Raw genomic sequence first — 12,019 nt, forward strand, 5'->3', positions numbered from 1 at the left:
CCCTGTGAAACGGGGCTCTCTCGAGTCTTAAATACGAAGGGTGAATGTGTGTGTGTGTGTGTGGGGGGGGGGGGGGGGGGTGTACAAGCCAGCAAACCAACGTGCCACGTGGCAACATGCCTGGCTTACAGCAAAATCTTCACAATCAGGGATTGTTGTTTCTATTGGAAAAATGTAATTGGCACCTGGAATTGTGGGTTTGGAGTGCTGATGTGTTTTCACGCATGTTCACTTTTCTAAGTAAAAAGTGTCCATCCAGAAAGCACCTCTGGTTCCCAGCTGCAGGTTAAAGGCCGCACCCGGGGTCGTGGCTCTCCTGGGACCACTGACTGGGGGAGGCAGGCGTCAGGCTCCCAGGAAGATGCTTGGCGCCCTGTCCTCAGGGTCTGGCCTCAATCCCCTTGACCTGGCTCATCAGACCAGTCCCATCCTCCCTCCGCTCTGCGCAGCAGCCCAGCCCCCGCTGTCCGCTCCCCTTAGCATTCCCTCTGTTGCCCAAAGCCAGAGTGGCTCGAGGCCCTGACAGTCCCTTCCCCGCCACTCTGAGCAGGAGGAGGAATCCCTTCTGACTCCCCAGCTCCCTGCCAAATCGGAGCTGTCAGCACTCCACTCAAAAGCTGCCAAGGGGACCCTCCACGGAGAGCCAGTTGCTGTCAGGACACAGAGCCTGTTGCCAAGGGGGGACCACAGTCCCCAAACCCTCTGGTGGGGAGCAGCCCTGGCCAATGGGAAGCTTGATGGGGACACGGCATTTACAGGCAAAGTGCGGTGCAGGTGAGTGAGCCTCATGTTGCGGAAAATTCTTCCCCATCACTGGAGCAGAGCTTTCTAATTCACTCCCTCCTTTGTCAAACAAATCTCTTCATGTGCCTTGAGGTCTAAAAATCACAGTTAGATATTTGATTCGTTGCCATGAGCAGAGGAGAAAAACTTCTACTGACGGACGCGCTGAGGAGCTATTCGGGGAATGTCTCCCTGCCATTCACCCGGCACGGCTGTGGACAGGCCTCTCCCACTCACACACTTTCAAGAAAGTAAAACAAATACCTGCCCAGGAGCCCGCAGCGCACGGCTGGTGGCGGGGATTAAGGTGTAGAGTTCGCCAGGAAGTCGCTGAATGATCTATTTTATCCAGATTGTGTCTGTTGATTTTACTCGGGGATTTTTTTCTCTCTCAGTAAACATCATTACAGGGCAATGTGTGTTTTCATTTCTTTCTGGAGGAATGAAAGATGTTTGTAACCAAAGAGATAAAATGACCAGGCTTTTTTGGTTTTTCTTTTCTTTTTTTTTTTAAGTACCAGGAAGACAGCCCAGGAGAAACAAAACCCCGGCATCATGGAGGTCCCTGCGCTCCGAAACTCTCCAGGGCCCCACGACGTCCCATCCCCGCTCCGAGAAGAAAGCTTTTAAGCGTCCACGGAACGGATTCAAAGCCTGAGTGAGACCTCGGAGCGAGATGCCACATCGGGACACCATCCACCAGTCGGCTTTCTCTTCATTGAATCCCGGTGGTCAAATGTCCAATTTCCGTCTTCCTCCACAAAGGGTCGGCCCAAGGCATGTGGCGTTATTAAAATTCCACAGCTGACCAGAAACTCCATGAGGAAAGCAAACATTTGTTTTCCTATATTGGATGTGGCTGAAAGAATTTGTCTTTTTCTTTTTCTTTCTGATTGCATTTTTTGATGCTGACTAAACGTCATACTCACCAGCCTGGGAAACTGCAGGCCTGCCCCTGGTGGGAGGGGCCCCTGGGGGTGTGTAAGCTCAATATTTTGCCCGTGGCCAGCACCCCAATGTGCCTGGCTGACTGAGCCGTCGGCTCAGAAGTAGTTTTTAAGTCTGAACAAGAGCAGCCTTTCCTGTGGTCGTTGGTCAGATGTGACCAGCCCTTTGGTCCATCAGAGAAAGTTCTGGATGGCAGGGATGTCTGCTCATCTTGGGAGCCCTGGGCCCAGCCTGGGGAGGGCGGGCGGGCGGGCATAGTAGGTCTCCAATAGACGGTGAGCAGGCTAACCCACAGCACTGGGCATTCACTAAGAATTTCAATCAGCAGCAATGGCTCGACCCAGACCTAATGTGCGGCCTCAGTTTGCATGACTCATGCGTTTAATCATTCCTCGTGTCTTTAATCATTCGTTATTCATAAATATTTGTCAAATTCTGGGGGAGCACGTTGGTGTAGGACACAGACCTCCTTTGGAGAGAGGAGTGGAGGTGCCCGGCTGCCTGCAGACGCCAGCCTCTCAGATGTGCTGCGGCTGCACTGTGCCCGAGCTGCCCTGTCAGAGGCAGAGCCAGGCCACTTCTGCCTGGCACAGCCTCTCCTAACGGGCAGTCTCTGCTCAGAGACGCCCACGGCTGGAGAGATTTTCACAGAGCTGCCCATGGTCCCAACTCTCCCTCCCCTCCCGCTGCCCTCTCTTCACCCCCTTTCCAGGGGAGAGTGCATTTGGTCTGAAGCCCTCCCCTGTCCCTTTCACTTCCCATTGTGCCTCACAGGCACCCCCCAGTGTGTCTCCTGCATCCAGTTCTGTCTGCTGTGTTTTCTGGAGTGCCTGAGTGACAGACACCCCTGTGCTGGGTGCAGGAGGCTCAGCAGGGAAAGGGATCCGCACCCCCACCCCCAGCCTTTGTTGATCCAAAACCAGGACAAGGGGATCTTTCTTAAAATGCCACAGCACCCGATACTTAAACAACCTTGAGTCCTACTGGGTTCCAGAGGGTGTCTTAATTACCACAGATAAACTCTCCCGTTCACCCTTCATTACTGCAGTATCCATGTTATAGACAGAGAACAAGACAAGAGAGGTCGGATGGCAATGGTGAGGTGAGTCAGCGAATGGGTGGGGAGTTAGGGTCCTGCCTGCAGGTGTGCCTTCCACCAAAGCCTGGGGCCACTTTGCTGTCCTTGACCCCTGTACCCAGCAAGGAGGCTCCCCTCTCAGCTTCTGCAAACAGAAGGGCCCGCAGGTGGTGAGGGAGTGACCAGGCTAGGGCCTCGAGGAAATGGGCCATGAGAATGAACAAAGGTCTGCGCAGAGTTGGCAGAGGAAGGCTGTGAGTTAGAAAGTCTCCTAGTGCCTACGGTAGAAGGCAGATACCTGGATGTACCTTCTCCTCAAAATGATGCTGGAAATGGGAAACAGACACTATGGCTCCAAAACAACCAATGTCCACTCTGAGCACCAAAATGGAGCCTCACCAGGAATCCAGCATGACACTACAGTCCTGTCCCCCAGGCAGCCCCAGTGGGGACTTCAGTTCCCAGCATCTAGGACAGAGCCTGGTCCTTAGCATACGTGCTCAGGAAATGTTAGATGGATGGATGGATGGATGGATGGGTGATGGATGGGTGGACAGATGGATGTCTGGTCCCTAAGTCCCTTTTGAAATAAGAGGAGAGGCATTAATAATTGGCTACTAACTGGATGAGGCTAGGGAGATGAGAAGCAAGCCCGGGTGACCCGGGGAAGACCTTAGTAAACAATCAGAGCAGAAAGTGACTTGCAGCAACAGAAGGATTGGCAAAGGGCTTTTAGTTTTGGAGAGTGAATGGTCAGGGGCAACCTCAGAAACGACTGGAAGCATGAACTTGGTACTGAGACACAAGTGGTGCCTAACCTAGTCAGCAATCCACTGTGTGTTGTATTAAATTCCTATTGCTGCTATAACAAATGACCACAAACAGAATGGTTTAAAACCACACACATGTATTATTGTCCTGGAGGTCAGAAATCCTAAACAGATCTCACTGAGCTAAAATCAGAGTGTCTCCAGGGCTGTGTTCCTTCAGGAGACTCTAAATGAGAATACATTTCATGGCCTTTTCAAGCTTCTAGAAGCTTCTAAATTCTTTGGCTCATGGCCTTAGCTTCCATGTTTAAAGTCAGCAGTGTAGTATCTTCAACTCTCTCTGACTCTCACTTTCTGTTTCCTGACCTCATGTCCCCTGATGTCTCTCTAAGGACCTGAGACTACACTGGGCCCACCCGGAACGTCTCCCATCTCAGGATCCTGCACTTGACTACTCCTGTTTTTCTTCCTCTCTGAGTCAGCACAGTTTCCAGGAAGCCTCTTCTAACCTCCCTAGGTGATGTCCCTCTATTGTGATATCCTACATAATAAAAGGCTTATATGCAAATAGACCAAACAGGGGTACGACTGATCATTATGATGTACACTGACCACTTGGGGGCAGACGCTCAATGCAGGAGCTGCCTACTAGTGGTCAGTGTGCTCCCACAGGGGGAGTGCTGCTCAGCTAGAACCCAGGCTCACCGCTGGCAAGTGCAGCAGTGGTGACGGGAGCCTCTCCTGCATCCAGAGCAGTTGGACATCCCCGAGGGCTCCCAGACTGCGAGAGGGCACAGGCTGTTTTGAGAGACACCCCCAAATGCATGAATTTCATGCACTGGTCCTCTAGTAGTTCTATATTTATTGACGACTCTGGCTGATGCCTGTGTCTGTCTCTCAAACCATTTCCTGTCCACCCTGTGTCTGCAGTCATGCTCATTAACAGACACTCCACAAAGATGCCCAGAGTGAACTCATGATGTCACTTTTAGTCTTATGTGAAAAAATTACAAGGCCCAAGGTAAAATAACTGGATCGATACATGGGCAAAATAAGGGGACCTGGAAGTCCCAGCTGGGTAGGAGAAAAGGGATGAAGGGGCAGGGCCCAGCCCTCTGTGGCAGGAACCCCCATCCTCCGAGAGCCTAGGAGCGCCCCGCCAGGTGGCTGGTTCCCAGTGCCATATCTCAGAACTGATCTGCGTACAAGCTTCCTCTCCTTATCAACATGCAACCGACAGAGGTGCAATTGATATCAATGGACCTGTTCCAGGAACAGGCTGGTAGGAGACTGCCAAACAGGGCTGGCCACTGCTGGGAAAGCAGGTGACTAAAGGAGCCTATCCTCCCAAGGACAGGAACGGTCCGGGCCACAGAGTCAGGCCCCTCTGCCATGTAGGAAGAATAATTTGACAGCAGTGAGTCACTGAATAGTTATTGAGGTCCTACTGTGTACCAGTCACCCGCTTAGAAGCTGGAGAAACAGGAGAGAACTCACTAAGCTTGAAAGAATCAGATGCCTGCCAATCAATTATACAAGTAAATCAATAAACCAATTGTGGTAAGAGTAAGAAGGAGAGGTACAGGGTGATAGGAAAGCATATAATGGGAGTGTCTGACCTGGTCTAGGGAATCAGGAGAGGCTTCTAGGAAGAAGTGACATTTAAGCCAACACGTTACAGACAGCATTCCCAACCTCTTTCTCCTTAGTTACTCCCTCTATCAAAGCTGCAAGAGTGAAATACTTACATTCTCAGCCTCCATTGCAGCTGGGGCTACTGTGGGACAATTGTGACTAATGAGATGCAAGCTGAAGTCTGTTGGCTCCACTGCCCTACTTCTTCCTGCCTTAAATGGGGATGAGATGTCTAGAGCTGAGGCAGCCATTCTGTGACACCAAGGAAAGGCCAAGATCATCCCAGAGATACCAGCCCTGAGTCACAGAATCAATACCTAGAAACCAGCTGCCTCCAGACTTCTTGCTACATGATTAAAATATGCCTGTTTTGTTGAGACCATTATAACTTGCAGTCAAAAGCATTAATAATTGAAACAGGTCTCAAAGGTGAGTGTTAACCAAGCCAAGAGTGGCAAGAAGGGTGTCCAGGATGAAGAAACAGCAAGTGCAAAAGTTCTGGGGTGGGATCGTCCACTGGAGGAATCCAGAGGTCAGGATATGGCTGAAGCTTAGGGAAGGAGGAGGAGAGTGGATGGGCATGAGCCTGGAGGAGCAGACGGACCTTATGGTGAGTGGCTGGGACATTGCCAGGGACAACTGTAACCATCCAAAAGGATTTTAGACGAAGAAGCAAAAGTAGGCTAGATTTGCTTTCTATAAACTCTCTCTCCAGCAGGTTATGCGAATTGATTGAGAGGCTTCAAGGGAGACACTAGAGGACCAAGGAGAATGTTACCGTAGTTGCGGAGGAGAGAACAACAGGGCCATTTGGCCTGGCCGCCAGTGGTGGCGGGGACAGAAGTGATCCCTCAGACACTGTCTAATATCGAACACACCTGCCCCTGGTTAAGAACCACTAGTTGGAAGATGCTGCATTTCGTTTTCAATTTTAATTAGAAAGCCAGAGGAATGGCTAGAACCCCACAGCTCACTGAAGGCCTGAGACGTTCTTTTGCTTTTAGTTATTTAAGTTACCTGCCCGGCCCCTAAGGTACCATGTTTGCTATCCCAGGAGTAGGTTTATGGCTATGGATTCCAAGGACTAATCCCATCTTACTACCTGGATGCTTTAAAACTTGGCCAGTGGATACAGTGGGGCACTACTCCAGCCAAGGATAGAAGGATGTATCTAGGTAGAGTCCAGATAGGATGGATGGATAGATGGGTGCTGGGATGAATGAATAGTGGGAGGGAAGGAGAGCTTGAAAAAAAAAACAATTTTCGGGTGTTTACCAGGATGAGGTCCCAGAAGCAGGAAAGATAGGGAAGAAAACGCAAATAGGATGTTGATGGCATATACAAGGCTAAAAGGAGACGGACACTGGCTATTGGGTTTTGTTGTTTGAAATAGAAATTCTCTTAAAACAAACCTCTGGTCCATCAGTTTGTTTCTGCAAAACAAACAACAGGCTGCTTACAACCTCATTAGAGAGGGAGCCCACGCACCCACCCCCTCAGCCTCCCAGTCCATTTGGAAGATCCGGACCAGTGAACCAAGAATCCAGAAAGGACACGGAGTGGGAAGAGGACAGAAACAAACACTCTCAAATAGCTATACAAACGCTTGAGGTTCGAGGGGAAAAGTAATCATCCTGTAATTGACTGTTTACTAATGGAATCTATTAATTTATAGCCACAAAAGAATCAGCTAATTTGTGGTTAATGATGTTTAAAAGATAAACAACACAGATGAACTCCGTGGAGCACAACCCCAGTTCTCTGGCATCTGTCTGCACAGACACTCTGGCTCTCAGTGAGGTAGAGCGGGGACAGCAGTTGTGGGAGTGGGGTCAGTGGGGAGCAAAGAGAGATTTGGTGGGAAGCAGGGAGTCCCAGCCTCCAAAGGAGCCTTGTTCACCTTTGCAATTTCTTTTCAAATTGCACATCCTCCACTCCAGGTTCCAATATCATCCCTGCTGTACCCCACCATCCACGTCAGCCCCACTCTGGGCCTTGGCTCTCACTGTGCCCAGACCTTCTTTTCTTCTTTCTTTCCTTCCTTCCTTCCTTCCTTCCTTCCTTCCTTCCTTCCTTCCTTCCTTCCTTTCTTCCTTCCTTCCTTCCTTCCTTCCTTCCTTCTTTCCTTCCTTCTCTTCTTCTTCTTCTTCTTCTTCTTCTTCTTCTTCTTCTTCTTCTTCTTCTTCTTCTTTTATAATAAATCTTTATTGTTCAGATTATTACAGGTGTTCCTCTTTCCCCTCTCTTCCCCCATAGCTCCTCTCCACCTGATTCCCAACTCCACCCCATGCCCTTACCCCCACCCCTGTCTTCATCCATAGGTGTAAGATTTTTGTCCAATCTCTTCCCTCACCCCTCACCCCTCAGACTCCCTTCCCCCTGAGAATTGTTAGTCCAATCCCTTTCTATGTCTCTGTTTCTATTATGTTCTCCAGTCCATTTTGTTCTTCAGATTTTTTATTCACTTGATTTTTAGATTCACTTGTTGGTAGGTATGTATTTTATATCTTTTTGTTGTTCATAATTTTTACCTTTACTTTTCTTCTTCTTCCTCTCCTTAAATAATACCCTTCAGAATTTCATGTAGTCCTGGTTTGGAGTTGATGAACTCCTTTAACTTTTTCTTGTCTATGAAGCTCTTTATCTGCCCTTCAATTCTGAATGATAGCTTTGCTGGGTAGAGTAATCTTGGTTGTAGGTTCTTGTTGTTCATCATTTTGAATATTTCTTGCCCCTCCCTTCTGGCCTGCATAGTTTCTGTTGAGAAATCAGCTGACAGTCGTATGGGTACTCCCTTGTAGGTAACTAGCTGTTTTTCTCTTGCTGCTTGTAAGATTCTCTCTTTGTCTTTTACCCTTGGCATTTTAATTATGATGTTTCTTGGTATGTCCCTCATTGGATTCCTCTTGTTTGGGGTTCTGTATGCTTTCTGAACTTGTAAGTTTATTTCTTTTACCAGGTAGAAAAAGTTTTCTATCATTATTTCTTTCAATAGTCCTTCAATATCCTGCTCACTCTCCTCTGGCACCCCAAAAATCTGGATGTTGGTACGTTTTAAGCAGTCCCGGAGGCTTCTTACACTATCCTCACACTTTTGGATTCTTCTTTCTTTCTGCCTCTCTGGTTGGGTGATTTTTTTCTTCCTTATATTCCAGATCTTTGGTTTGATTCTTGGGGTACGTTGAGCTATAGTTGAGTTTCTGTATATATATATATTTTTAATATATTTTATTGATTTTTCACAGAGAGGAAGAGAGAGGGATAGAGAGTTAGAAACATCGATGAGAGAGAATCATCGATTGGCTGCCTCTTGCACACCCCCTACTGGGGATGTGCCCGCAACCAAGGTACATGCCCTTGCCCGGAATCGAACCTGGGACCTTTCAGTCCGCAGGCCGACGCTCTATCCACTGAGCCAAACCGGTCCCGGCGAGTTTCTGTATATTTTTTTTATTTCAGACAACGTATGCTTAATTTCTGACTGGTCCTTTTCCATTTTTTTTTTTTTTTTTTTTTTTTGGTATTCTCTTTAAGGTCCTTGAAGGTCTCACCAAGCTTCTTGGAGGTCTCATCAAGTTTCTCAAAGGTTTTTAGAAGATTCCTTTTTTTCTTTTTTTAAAAATATATTTTATTGATTTTTTACAGAGAGGAAGGGAGAGAGATAGAGAGTTAGAAACATCGATGAGAGAGAGTCATCGATCAGCTGCCTCTTGCACACCCCCTACTGGGGATATGCCCGCAACCAAGGTACATGCCCTTGACCGGAATCGAACCCGGGACCCTTCAGTCCCCAAGCCGACGCTCTATCCACTGAGCCAAACCGGTCTCGGCAAGTTTTTAGAAGATTCTTGAGTAATCTTATAAATATGATTCTGAACTCTGTGTCGTCCAGTAGTATGCTTTCCTCCATGTCTCCCATTCATGACATGTTTCTGTGTCTCCTCCCTGTGTTGATGGAGTGGCTTTGTGTATTTGGTGACCTATCAGCTTCCCCAATCACCTGGGGTGGTTGCTGCTCTGGAGACTCGGTTAGTTTCAGTGGGGCTGTGGTGCTCACTGAGTCTGTATCCGGAATGCATCACTTATGGGTGTGAGTGGTTGAAATTGACCACTAGGAACACTGGCTTCTGGATCTCCAATGGGATTCAATTCAGCTACTGTCTGAAGTCGCCCTGCAAGAGCTACAGCAAGAACTACAGTTTTTCCTGTTTGCTTGGGACTTGGCATGTTTTTTTTGTTTGTTTGTTTGTTTTTTTCTGGAGTTGCAGTTTATATATGGTTAAGCTGCCTTGATACAAGCCATTCATATGTAAAAGCAGCTGTGTGGTGCCTGGGAGGGTCTGTAGAATGTGTGGGCGGGGCCTCAATGTGGGTCAGGGTCTCAGGGCAGGGCGGGGCCTCAGGGTGGGGCAGGGTCTCAGGACGTCACTAGATTGGGCGTGGGCTAACAGCGATGTCTGCCCTTCCGTGTTTCCAAGTCCCCGCTTCCCTGAGATCCAGTGCAGTAAACAATGATTACTTCGCACACCTCTGCAAGAGTCGCCCTCACTTCGGACGGATGGCCAACAGACCAGCTTCTCCCCGTAGGCGTCTGGGCCCCCACTTGATCCCAGAAACTGGATTTCAAAGTGATAGGGAGCTTGTTTCCTTTGGGTTGAAAAGAAAAGCTGCGCCGGTGCCCAGTCGCCGCCACCAGCCTGATTCGCCTCCAGCCGGATTCTTGTGCCTCCCTACCTAGGCTCCTCAGCTTTTCAGCTCTTGCGCCCTCCTCTCTTTCAGCCAGCCTTCCCATGGTTTTGGTTGATAGATGTCCTTTATATTAGTTTTAATTATTAAAATTGTTGTGCGAGCGGCAGACCAGATGTTTATCTACGCCACCATCTTGGTTTCTCTCTCCCATCTTTTCTTCTATTCCCCTGGATATTAATACAGATTATTAGTAGCTACAGAATAACTATCACTTACATTAGAGGGCACCCTAGTGTTTCCATACATTATCGATCTCTAGGATTCCTCAAAATCCCCTACAAAGTTGGTCTCAGTCTCAGCCCATCAACCCATTTTATAGGTAAGAAAACTAAGACCTAGAAAGGTGAGTCAACTTGCCCAGTTTCATTGCAGATGCATGGTGGGTCTGATGTTGGAATCTAGTCTATCTAATCCCAGAATCCAATCTCCAGATCAGCATTTCCCAAATCTTACTCATTCTCATACCTATATTTTTGCTATTTCTGCAAACTACCTGTGGTAGTGTGGACAGGGTGGGGGAGGGTTGGGATTATGTATTTATGATCTTTCTTTAAATTGTCTCCTCCACCTTCTTTTTATTTATTTATTTATTTATTTATTTATTTATTTATTTATTTATTTATTTATTTTGGCTGGGTACAGTGAACTTTAATAGTACATGACAAGATAGGGTTCCCAAAGTTCTTGCCCTTCCTCAGGGGTGTGGGATGGAAACTGTGGAAGTCAGGAGATTCTCAGTGTGTTGGGGGATCGATTTGGAGCAAAGACTTCCCCAGAAGCTGAGGGCCTCTCTTCCTCTTGCTGGGACTGGTGGTCCAGGGGGTTCTTACTCGTTGGAGGCCATGTGGCCATGGGGCCACCCTGTTGCAGTAGCCAAATTCATTGTCGGACCAGGAAACGAGCTTGACAAAGTGGTCATTGAGCAATGCCAGCCCCAGCATCAAAGGTGGAGAAATGTGTGTCACTATAAAGTCTCAGGAGACAGCCTGGTCCTCAGTATAGACCAGGATGCCCTTGAGGGGGCCCTCTGATGCCTGCTTCACTACCTTCTTGATGGCATCGTATTTGGCAACGTTTTCCAGGCAGCAGGTCAGATCCACAACCAACACATCAGGAGTAGGGACACAGAGGCAATGCCAGTGAGCTTCCCGTTCAGCTCAGGGAAGGCCTTGCCCACAGCCTTGGCAGTGCCAGCAGAAGCAGGGATGATGTTCTGGGTAGCCTCTTGGCAATCATGCCACAGCTTCCCAGAGGGGCCATCCACGGTCTTCTCTGTGGTGGTGATGGCATGAACTGTGGTCATGACTCCTTCCATGATGCCAAAATTGTCATGGATGATGTTAGCCAGGAGGGCTAAGCAGTTGGTGGTACATGAGGCAGTACTGACAATCTTGAGGGAGTGGTAATACTTGTCATGGTTCAACCCATCACAAACATGGGGGCATCAGCAGAAGGGCCAGAGATGAGGACCCTCTTGGCTCCATCCTTCAAGTGAGCCCCGGCCTTTTCCATGGTAGTGAAGACACAGATCGACTCTACCACGTACTCAGCACCAGCATCACCCCATTTGATGTTGGCGGGATCTTGCTCCTAGAAAATGGAGATGGACTTTCCATTGATGACAAGCTTCCCATTCTCTGCCTTGACTGTGCCTTTGAGCTTGCCAGGAGTAGACTCATACTGGAACATGCAGACCATGTAGTTGAGGTCAATGAAGGAGTAGTTGATGGCAACAATATCCTCTTTGCCAGGTACCCAATGCGACCCATTCTGTTCACACCGACCTTCACCATCGTGTCTCAGGGTTGTGGCTGGCACTGCACAGGAAGAGCGGTTGTCTGACGAACAGAAGCAGAGAGCCCCTTCTTTTTATTTTTTCATTTTAGCTTCATCCCCAGCAGTATTACCCAAGTCTGATAAGTTAAGAATATATTTGTTTCTAAGACAAATTTGGAATAAATACCTGACTACTAAATTACACTCTTGCCTTATCCTACCTTATAATCTTGGAAACCACCCAGGGTACAAGAACTATACAATTTACTCTGTCAACCTT

At 48.2% G+C, this 12,019-nt stretch overlaps 1 pseudogene across 1 annotated transcript in view; it reads right to left on the reverse strand.

Moving 5' to 3' along the window:
- LOC311624774 (glyceraldehyde-3-phosphate dehydrogenase-like) overlaps positions 1-11,780 on the reverse strand; it is a 55,417-nt pseudogene extending 43,637 nt beyond the window's left edge. The window contains exon 1 of the transcript in view: positions 10,794-11,780. The product of the transcript in view is annotated as a glyceraldehyde-3-phosphate dehydrogenase-like (transcript). The remainder of the gene's footprint in view (positions 1-10,793) is intronic.
- Positions 11,781-12,019: the final 239 nt, after the last annotated feature.

The sequence above is a fragment of the Pipistrellus hanaki genome, assembly GCF_964339955.1.
Source record: "Pipistrellus hanaki genome assembly, chromosome: 6".
NCBI lineage: Eukaryota > Metazoa > Chordata > Mammalia > Chiroptera > Vespertilionidae > Pipistrellus > Pipistrellus hanaki.